The sequence below is a fragment of the Rutidosis leptorrhynchoides genome, chromosome 7 (genome assembly GCF_046630445.1).
Source record: "Rutidosis leptorrhynchoides isolate AG116_Rl617_1_P2 chromosome 7, CSIRO_AGI_Rlap_v1, whole genome shotgun sequence".
NCBI classification, from domain to species: domain Eukaryota; kingdom Viridiplantae; phylum Streptophyta; class Magnoliopsida; order Asterales; family Asteraceae; genus Rutidosis; species Rutidosis leptorrhynchoides.
The window spans coordinates 342,150,915-342,162,454 of NC_092339.1; positions in this window are offsets into that span (position 1 = coordinate 342,150,915).

Consider the following 11,540-nt stretch of genomic DNA (forward strand, 5'->3'; position numbering starts at 1 on the left):
TTTAAAATGTAGACAATATGCTTAATAATTAACACATAATACAGGCAACTAAAACCCGATCATGTAGTAACTAGCAAGTAAATTGACCAGTTCGATCCACAGGGAGAAGTTTGTTTAAATGATTTTACCACAATTAATTATTCTAAAAAGGGGGTTTATATTTAAAGTTGTGTTTTTGTTTAACGAAACAGTAAATAAAAATAATAATTAACAAGAATGAGAATGCGGTGTTTACTTCTATGCTTGATAGATGACAGGGATTGTTCTTTTATAATTAAAACCGTTATGCGATAGTTACAATAGAGTAGTTTATATCAATTTCACAATATCTATAAACTTAAGAACTATGTTTAATCAACAGGATTCTTTCTTGGTTAAATTCACATAAAACCTAGTTTACTAAGATCACTCTAAGTAAACTACATGATTGTAAAACCTAAATATCATCCAATTACCATCCTATATTCACATATAGGTGTCTAGATCACTAGGTGTTGAAGTACAAATTATAGCCTTTGATAAATTTACATAAATCAAGTCATAACTCGTATAATTGAACTAGAATATAAAGATAGTTATAACAATGGATTTCTTGAAAGAACATGGTGATTTAGATTGATTAACTAACTAGATTCAACCCGGTTAAACTCACGTGAAACCTTAATTACAACAATCACTTGAGGTAATTTCATAACTATGTTGCTTTGGAACTTATTCAATTACCGAATTAAACACATAACAAAATCACTTAAGTGTATGTATCTAATCGTCTAGATTACTAGATGTATTGAAGTATAGATTGTTTTCCTAGTCAACTCACATTAATAGGTTGCAATCTATATAATTGAAGTAATGATCTAAACATGCATAATAATGGTTCTTACGGTTGAACTAGATAATTAAATCAATCAAACATATGTATAACTAGCATAACATCAAAGTATAGAACAATCCCAAGCCATAAATCTTACATTGAAGCAAACACACAAGGCTTTTAGCCTAACATAATCATAGTAGAACTAATGAAACAGTAAATACAAGTTGAATTCATGTTAAAAAGATAAAGAACAATAGTACCAATTGTGATAAATGATCCTAGCTTAATATTGATGTTGAAAGAGTGGAGATTAACTTGCAGCCTTCCTTGGACCTTGAAAATCGTCTTAAAACTAGGGGAGAACGTAGTAGTGAAGGTCTCCCAAGTAAGTAACTATTTGCTTCATTAAATAGCCTCAAAAGTTAGGTATTTTGGCCAGAAAGTGACCAGATGCGCCGCATCTCTTTGGGTTTAGTAGATTCCAGCTCGATTCTGCACTCAGGACTGTCGGCAAGGGGTCAGATGCGCTGCATCTGGGACAGATGCGCCACATCTGGCTTGGATGCTCCACATCCATCTCAGATGCGCCGCATCTGTTGCTATTTTGGCCCAGAAGTCTTCATGCTCCGCATCTGAAACTGTCGGGAGTTATTTGGTGTAAAGATGCGCCGCATCTAAGAGAGATGCGCCGCATTTGGACCTGTTTCAGTGGTTTCGGGCTGTTTTACGCATTCGATCTTCGTTTTAACTCTGTTTTCGCTGTTGGTCTTCATTTATTCATTCACAATGGACTTTTTACAAATGTACATGAATTACAATACATGCGTATAACAATTACATACAAATGGAACAACATTGGATCGAAATAACGACAATAAACATGTATAATTTTGGCATTATCAGATACTAATCACAACTTCACTCACTATCGGACACTCACCCAAGTCTTAGGGTCAACTCACACCCAAAACTCAATACCCAGTCCAGTCAAAGTCCATCTCTACCTACCCAAGAGACCAATACAAGGAAATAGCCTGCACTTACGTTCTAAGGACCCCACATAAGGTCACGTCAGGTCAAGGAAGGAAGACAGTTCCTTAGGACAACCCTACAGGTCCTACACAACAAGTTCAGTCATACATGGATACTACTGGTCCAGTCACATCTACTGGTTCTGTCACTGTCTATTAACCATACGGACTATGTCTTAAAGGGCCACTAATTAAGGCTCAAATCTCTGGTGAAGATATAAGGGAACTATGACCCTAAAACAGTCCCTGCAGGTACAACATGTGCCCTGCCAGTTAACAGCCAATGATAAAGAAAAAGACGTCCTACATGTCTTAGTTCCTGCTAATGGATCTTGCATAGCAGCATAAACTAAATCTAGACTAATAGGACAATCGCCTTCAGGATAGTTATCCAATACCTAAAGCATGGCACTATTACAACAATACTAACACGTCATGTCAACAAGTTGAACGCATTACAAATAACATGTCTCATCTAGCATGGCAACCTATTACAATAATTAAGCCACTATCCACTACTAAGCAGGAAACTAGTCTAAGGTTATCTAAACAGTTTCCACTACATTAAACAACAAATGTATAGCATACATTTCCACATTGACAACTTACTATACGCAATTACTAATTATCAACTATAATAATAAAATCACAAAAGTGTAATAAACACGTACCGTTAGTCGAGTCGTCATATGTATCACCAGCCTCTGCCAACATCTGTAGGCTCCCACTGTATCCACTATGGTGTTTCTTCTCTCTTGTCCAATCACAAGAGCAGAAGGTTACCCGACTGATGAAATTTGTGCCCCAGACCCCGCCCCAGAACTCCATCTCTGATTTGTCGAACATCGAACCGCTCCGTGTCCCATACACTGACAAATCCAATCAGACCTATCTCTAAAGGGTAACAACTGAACTTTCTAATCTATCTTACCCCAACTCACCTATTTCACAGTCAAAAGAATCATATCTCAAAGTGAGACGACCCGTACCCGTCACACCCTACACCTCACATAGAACTCATACCTTCCCGTCTTGGTCCTTCTACTGAGCTAAACCCATAGAAGTTCCTTAATTGTTGAATGATTTTAACCCGCAATACCTAAGGGGTCAATGATATCGGCCAAAAAGTCACATTTTTACCCCCAATATTAAGCCCTAGAACAATAAATATTCAAACTTTGTAGGAAAAATTATCGCTTTTTTAGTTGATTTTGTAGATTAAGTAATTACGAAGGCGATGCAAAAAGAATCAAGTAAAACGGAGCTAAAACGAAGATTATAGAGCGAAAACGGTGAAAGACAAGAAATCAAGTTACGATCCAGGAAATTCAGCTGACCAGGCAAGCCAAACAGCCTGCTGAACAGCTTGGCTGGCTCAAAAACGGCCTGCCAAACGGCCTGCCAAATGGCTTGCCTGGCTCAATAATGGCCTGCCAAACAGGTCAGACAAACGGACCCTGCAAACGGGCTGGCCTGGCAAACGGCCCCTGCAAACGGCCTGCCAAACGGCTTGCCAAACGGCCTGCCAGCCGTTTGCAGGCATAATCCAAGTCTATTTAAAGGGCTTTCTCCATCCATTTCAACACACACTCAATTTGTAATTCATTTTATATTTTCAAGCTTTTAGTTAGTTTTTAGTAGTATTTAGCTTAGCTTTTATTTTCCGGAGGATATCCCGGAGAGTCCCTGCGATCTCAGGCAGAGTTTTTCGGCCTTTTCAAGTTTTTATCCGAAACGCTTGTCTTTTGTATTAAACATGTGTTCTTACTTTTTATGTTTAATAATGCGTTCCGATATTACCATGATAGCTTAATTAATCGGTATGTTGCCATGATAGAAGTTTGGGTTAGCGTAATTATGTTAATTTAGTACGATTACTGTTGTAACACTGAACTAGGAAGTTTGATAGATTTGTATGCTAGCATCTTAAGGATTGACCAACCTAGGTTGTGATCAGGACTTGTCCACCTATATGAAATTAGCTACTTCATAGGATTAAGACCCCTGATTATACTGTATCTGAAGATTCTATGAATTCGGTATGGTCGGAGTTCCAGAGAGGCATTTAATGCGCTTTTAGGACACGAAACTTAGGAATTGAGACATGAATGACCTAGTATGCCTATTGACTGTTCCGAAGAGACTTCTTAGGAGCTGTTAAGATCTAGTTAGTACCTTCACTGTGTGACCCAAGCCTATTGCATGTTCTTGTTTGATTGTTGCCTTAGGACTTAGTCATATCAACTGTTTAGGTATTTATTAGGTTTCTATCAGTATATCAACTATAATGTTGTATAATGTTTGAATTGATATGATCTCATTAGTATGATGAAATGGTTGTTAGTTTTCACTTAAGGTTTTGCCAACTTAAACTGACGGAATCCTTCCGTTTGTGATCAGTGTTCAATCAATACGACACGTTGTTATTCAGTTAACTAAACTGATAACGAGGGTTAGGATTAGAGCTCAAATCACTAATAAACCTAGTACTTTACTGAGGATAACCTCCAAGGTATAGGTACCTTTCAATTATACAATCAAGTGACATACTTTTCACTGCTCAAAGAGAACTCCGAGAGTTCAGAGACAAGTACGTATGTGTAATTGGCTCATCCGACCAGATCTACATCATTCCAAGCATAGTATTAACATAAGCATAATTACCTTTCCCTAACCCAACACTGATATCTTGGTCAACATTTCCCTGATCTGCATACTCCGGATATCTTTGCATTTATTTACTTTTTCGCACTTAGGACTTTTAGCTTAAACCAACTACTTTCCTTTATCTAGGTAATTTAACTAAAAGATAATTATCCACTTGATCTTCAATTCGTTAATCCATAAAAAAAACACGACACTAGGTTAACTTACACCTTCTACACCTTAGAAAGTAAAAGCAAATTTAGGCCCCACACAATATAAATAAACAAAACCACTTTGTGCTACCTTGATCAACTGAACTGGACGTCCTACGGCCTAACGACACCGCACAAATTAAACCGTCTGTTTTGGCCGTATCTTTGTAGTGATATCAGAGTTTTTCTGGCGCCGCTGCCAGGGATCGAATATTTTAATTTAGAAAGATTTTAAACAGACAAAAGTATTGTTTTGTGGTGTCTAAGAAAGACAATTATACACGAACTTGGTTGTTGGAATTTTTGAACAGTCTCCAATTATATTGGAACCAAAAGGATCCTGGCTCTCCGTAGTCGGCCTGGCCACCTAGATACAAGTAATCTGTAAGAAATCCTATCAGTTAAGATATCCGATTAGGTTAGCGACCGAATTTCAAGAATAATTGTTTTATTAAATTATCGACCTTTTAGAAAATTAATATTTTCTAAAAGTTACTTTTAAGTCTTTTTAAACAGGAAATCTTAAAAAAATGGAACAACAAGATACCCTTGCTTCTATGCATAAGTCATGCTTAGAGGAAAGAGGAGGACCAATCACCTTAGGAACCGAAGGAATTCTTGAAATTAGTTCACACATGATTAAACTAGTCAGTATGATCTGTAAATTTCAAGGATTACCGACTGACGATCCAAACTTTCACTTAAACAAATTTATCAGTCTGGTTGACTCTTTTAAGAAGGAAGAAAACGAGAAAAACATTTTGAAACTTCATATTTTTTCAATATTCACTTTCTGCACACGCTTTAGCATGGTTTGAAGAACTTAACCCGAATTCAATACATTCATGGGAGGATCTAGCCACCAAATTTCTAAACAAATTTTATCCACCCTCCCTACAAACCTGTTTAAGAAATGATATCACAAATTTTTCTCAAAAAGAAAATGAGACATTGTGTCCAGCATGGAATATAATAAAGATGATGCTTAAAAGATGTCCGAATCATTCGTTAAGTCAGGCAAACATAATCTGTATGCTTTACAATGGTTTGACCAAGGATGATAAGTCTCTCATAGACATGGCCTCGCAAGGTAATTTCATGTCCCGAACAGCAGACAAAGCATGGAATCCCTTGGATACAATAGCTGCACAGTAGGAAGATTGGAGCAATGAAGCTGTTGAGAAGGATGACGTCTTCGCTCATACGGTAAAAATGTTGGAAACCAGGTTACAAGATATCACCCTCACTCTTCAAAGTTTACCAATTCCTAGAAACTCCGATGCTACTAGAACCAATCTAAGGTATCCAGATTGGAGCAATGAAGCTGTTGAGAAGGATGACGTCTTCGCTCATACGGTAAAAATGCTGGAAACCAGGTTACAAGATATCACCCTCACTCTTCAAAGTTTACCAATTCCTAGAAACTCCGATGCTACTAGAACCAATCTAAGGTATCCTTACCCTAGATGGGCACATAAACAGCAAAATAGCTCGGATCATAATATAATCTTCCCGTTACACAAACCTACTCTCCACTCTAAGGAAATTTTAGTTGAATTTATGAAAAAGCAATACATGATAAACCTTCAAGTCATAGAATGTCAAAATAAGTTCGACACTTTGATAAAAACTTTTGAAGAATTAATCACCAATTTTTAGCTTATGCTTAAAAGTTTAACCACTAAAGTTGATATAGAGTGTAATGAGTTTGATGCCCTAGTAATCACTAGAGGAGGGAAAGAAACAACTGTCAATATACCCATACAAGATTTTTCCGATAAGGAACCTGTGCCCATTGACCCAGTTGTCAATCCATTGTAACCTATCTCTCCTAAGGCCCCGGAAATTATTTCGAGCGCCCGCATACCTTTCCCAGGTAGGCTTAGGAAGGAAATACAAGAAGCGCAATTCGCTAAGTATTGGGATATTATTAAGAATTTGCATTTGAATGTACGACTAGTAGATGCTTTAGTAGAAATGCCAAACTGCGCTAAATTTTTCAAAGAAATGCTTTCAAACAAAGAGAGATTAAGAGAGATAGTTAGCTTGCCCTTAAGTGAAAAATGCTCGTTAGTATTACAACATGGAATTCCCTCTAAGTTAGGAGATACATGAAGATTTACGGTAGCTTGCTACCTGCAAGATGTCTAAATTAGCAATGCGTTAGCAGACTTGGGAGCCAGTGTAAACCTAATGCCCTATTCGTTATTCAAAAAGTTAGGATTAAATGACTTAAGGCGTACCAGAATGACTATCCAACTCTCGAACAGATCAGTTAAGATTCTTCTAGGAATAGCTGAATATGTCCTAGTCAGAGTGGATAAGTTCGCATTTCCCGTTGATTTCATCATTATGGATATTGAAGAAGACACAAAGGTCCCACTCATTCTTGTTAGACCATTCCTAAATACTACTAAGGCCGTAATTGATGTGCACGAGAAATCATTGAAACTAAGGGTTGGAGGAGAAGAAATCACATTCAATGTTGATCATCTCATGAACCATCCTCGCGGAGAAGATGTGAATCTCTCTGATTCTTTTCAAGTGGTACCCAAAAAGGGAGGGACAACCGTAATTCAAAACGAGAATAATGAGCTTATTCCAACACGGGAAGTCACCGGTTGGAGGGTTTGCATAGATTATCGTAAACTAAACGATGCAACCCGAAAAGATCATTTTCCATTACCCTTCATCGATCAAATGTTGGAACGTCTATCAGGAAATGAATACTATTGTCTCCTTGATGGTTTTTCCGGCTACTTTTAGATTCCCCTCGATCCAAAGGACCAAGAAAAGACAACCTTTACATGTCCTTATGGAACATTTGCTTATCGACGCATGCCCTTTGAGTTATGTAATGCACCAGCTACATTTCAGCGATGCATGGTAGCAATATTCCACGACATGATTGAACGTTGTATGGAAGTATTCATGGATGACTTCTCAGTCTTTGGTAGTACCTTTGATTCATGCCTATCTAACCTTGACAAGATGCTTACCCGGTGTGAAGATTTAAATTGGGAAAAATGTCACTTAATGGTTAAGGAAGGAATAGCTTTAGGATATAAGATTTCAAAAGTAGGAATAGAAGTTGATAAGGCTAAGATTGAAACCATAACTAAACTTCCAAAACCTACCACAGTAAAAACGGTAATGAGTTTCCTTGGACACGCCGGTTTTTACCGACGCTTCATTAAGGATTTTTCAAAGGTCACACGACCTCTCACTCATATCCTAGGAAAGGAAGTTCCGTTTATCTTGGATGAAGAATGTAGAAAAGCATTCAACTATCTGAAGGAACAGCTAACACATGCGCCCATCATGATAGCTCCTGATTGGAGTTTACCATTTGAAATTATGTGTGATGCAAGTGACTTCGCAGTTGAATCTGTACTCGGACAACGGACTGATAAGCACTTTCATCCAATCTATTACGCCAGCAAAACCTTAACCAGAGCTCAAGAGAATTACACTACCACGGAAAAGGAGCTGCTAGCTGTAGTATTCGCCTTCAACAAATTCCGTTCCTATCTCATCCTGTCCAAACCTACGGTTTATACAGATCATTCAACCCTCAAATATTTATTCACTAAGCAAGACGCTAAACCAAGACTCCTACGATGGATCTTACTCCTCCAGGAATTCGATATTGAAATTAAAGATAAGAAAGGAGCAGAGAACGTCACAGCAGATCATCTTAGTCGTTCGGAGAACCCAGCGATGGAACAACTTGCTGAACAAGATATCAGAGATAAATTTCCGGAAGAACAGCTTATGAGTTTAGAACAAACTCACATAGGATCATAATTCACTGATACTCTTTGGTATGCCGACATGGCTAACGACCTAGTTGCTGGAGTAGTACAAAAGGGAATGAGCACCTCCCGAAGAAGGAAGTTTTTCAGAGATGCCAAGTACTACTGGGAAGATCCTTACCTGTTTAGAATTTGCCCTGATCAGATAATCAGGAGGTGTGCAGATGAAAAACAAGCAGCAGGGATTCTTCACCAATGTTACCACTGACCAACTGGAGGTCATCATAGAGCAAACTTAACCGCAAGAAAAGTCTACGAATCAGGATTTTATTGGCCGTCTATATTCTGAGATGCGCAAGAGCTTGTAAAGCATTGCGACGCATGCCAAAGGCAAGGTATTATCTCTATAAAGAATGAGATGCCTCAGACTAATATCCAAGCTTGCGAGATCTTCTATATATGGGGATTAGACTTCATGAGACCATTCCCAAAGTCTAATGGGAAATAATATGTCCTCGTAGCAGTAGATTACATCTCCAGATGGGTCGAAGCCCAAGCATTTCCAACTAATGATGCCAAGGTCGTCACCAACTTCCTGAAGAGACTCTTCTGCCGATTTGGAGCTCCCCGTGCTATAATAAGTGATAGAGGCACGCACTTCTGCAATACTCAATTTATGAAGGTGATGCAATAATACGGAGTTACCCACAAAATGTCCACTGCCTATCATCCGTAGACTAACAGACAAGCAGAGGTCACGAACAGAGCACTCAAGAGAATCCTAGAACGCACTGTCGGCCATCATGGAAATAAATGGGCCGAGAAACTAGATGATGCTCTGTAGGCATTTCGGACTGCTTACAAGAATCCTCTAGGGACTACACCCTACCGCATGATCTATGGAAAAGCCTGTCACCTTCCGCTGGAACTCGAATATAAAGCTCTCTGGGCACTGAAGACCTGCAACCTCGATCCCTCAGTTACCGCCAAACATCAGAAGATGCAGATGAACGAACTCGCCGAATTAAGAGACCAAGCATACGAAAAGTCATACATCTACAAGGAACGAACTAAGCTTACACATGACGCAAAATTGATTCCTACAAAGTTCGCTCCTGGAGATAAAGTTCTGCTCTTTAATTCTCGGTTCAAGAAGTTCGTTGGAAAATTTAGATCAAGATGGAGTGGCCCATATAAAATTGTACATGCTTTTCCACACAGAGCCGTGGAATTCGAAGGAGCTACTAGCAACTTCAAAGTCAACGGCCACCAGCTAAAAGCTTATCTAGAAGACCACGATAAGGAGGAACACCTATTCTCCTTTGATCCATTATGAAGATCTGACAGAGAAAAGTTGAGCTGTAACGACTTGATAAACAAAGCGCTCTTGGGAGGCACCCCTTGCTTATCCTTTTTATTTTTATTTCAATTATTTTCAGTCTATAAAAATATTATCTCTGTGTACTAACAACTAAGCGCCATACTTGCGCTAGTACTTACAAGTTTGTTGAATGTGTTCAGGCAAAAAAATGCCAAGTTCAGGAGCTTCAGTTTACATCCCAGTTCGTAGGCGGAGGACTCCTAGAGTTTACTCATCCAGAAGCAGTGCTAATCAAAACAGGCCATCAAAAGGGCAATTAGGCCTGAGGCGATTGATATGGGAGAGTGTTGAGGAGGATATTGGCACAACACCGCCAGATCCCTCTGTTCGACGATCTAGACGTTTATCCAGGAGACCTGCTGAGCACACACATCCACTAGAGACACATGAGCCACAGACGGTGATACACTATGGAGCCACCTTGAATGACCCTGATGTTACATGGGCATTACTCAGAGATCAGCAGAGGCTCTATCGAGCTCTTAGAGCATACCTTCAGCGCGAGGGGATGCCGCGCAATACTCTATGCCCTTCGTCATTTAGGCTAGCGAGCCGTGTTTAGCCGACATGACAAGCTACCCCCAGGCATTCCACACCGACCTCAGTTCACTCAGTCGCTTCAGCTGCCATCCTAGCACATGCTACTCCTATTCCCATCACGCCACCTGCTCCAGTCACCGAGCCAGTCACTGAGCTACCCGAGGGTTGTCACCTAGTCACGATTCCCATTTTAGTGGAGCCACCCACAGCCCAGGCATTTGAGATTACCAGGAACATACCTGATGAGGAGCCTTTCCCGAGCCTATCACACCTGGAGTTGCCGTCAGACCTCTGTCTAGATTCATTACTAGGCCCTGAGTTGGATATAGGGCATCAACTTGAGTACTTGCCGAGACTAGAGGATGATGATGATCTCTTTGCCGAGACTTAGCACATTTACCTGGATAGTATTCCATAGACCACTTACTTTATTTTACTTTTAGTTTTATCTTTTTGAAGCATTATACTAAAAAGCTATATATAGTGGAAATGCTGCCTTTCTCTTTTTGTTCTTCATGCAGAAATCTTATCAAAAGAGACTGGTCCTTTTCAGCAATTAGGAGACTGACCGTAGGAAGGCCTAGCACTAGGAAAGTAACACAACCATAGGGAAGTAATCCCTCCTTAAACCTATTTCGATTATTACGCACTAAAATCTCTAAGTGTGGGGTAACCCCCGCAACTAATTTGGAAATTTTAGAAGATAATGTCCTTAATTTATAAAGTATTAAAATATTCTTCTTCAGAGAACATTAGGGACAATGTTCTTCTAAGTGTGGGGTAATGGGTAAAGGTTTAAAGGACGAGTAACCGTAAAACGCCAAGTTTTGAAAAATTCTTTTGTCTAAAAAGTAATTAAGCAATAGATATTGGGTGATTTCGAAAAAAATTCTTACCTTGTTTTTGCCCAAAAGATCCAATAAAATTGTTAGAAATCGGTTTTCGGAACATTCATTAGAATGGAACGATTAAGCTGAAACTTATGTTTTGTGTCAAAAGATTTCTTTTAAGAAAATATGTAAAAGGCTACGCATGATCAAGCACGACCCCTATTCCCAAAAGGTAAGGAATCTTGGACCCAAAGTATCTGTATGACCCATCAAATCTACAGTACTTTGTCATTTCAATTGATGAGCGTGCCGGTGTACGGTTCAAGTT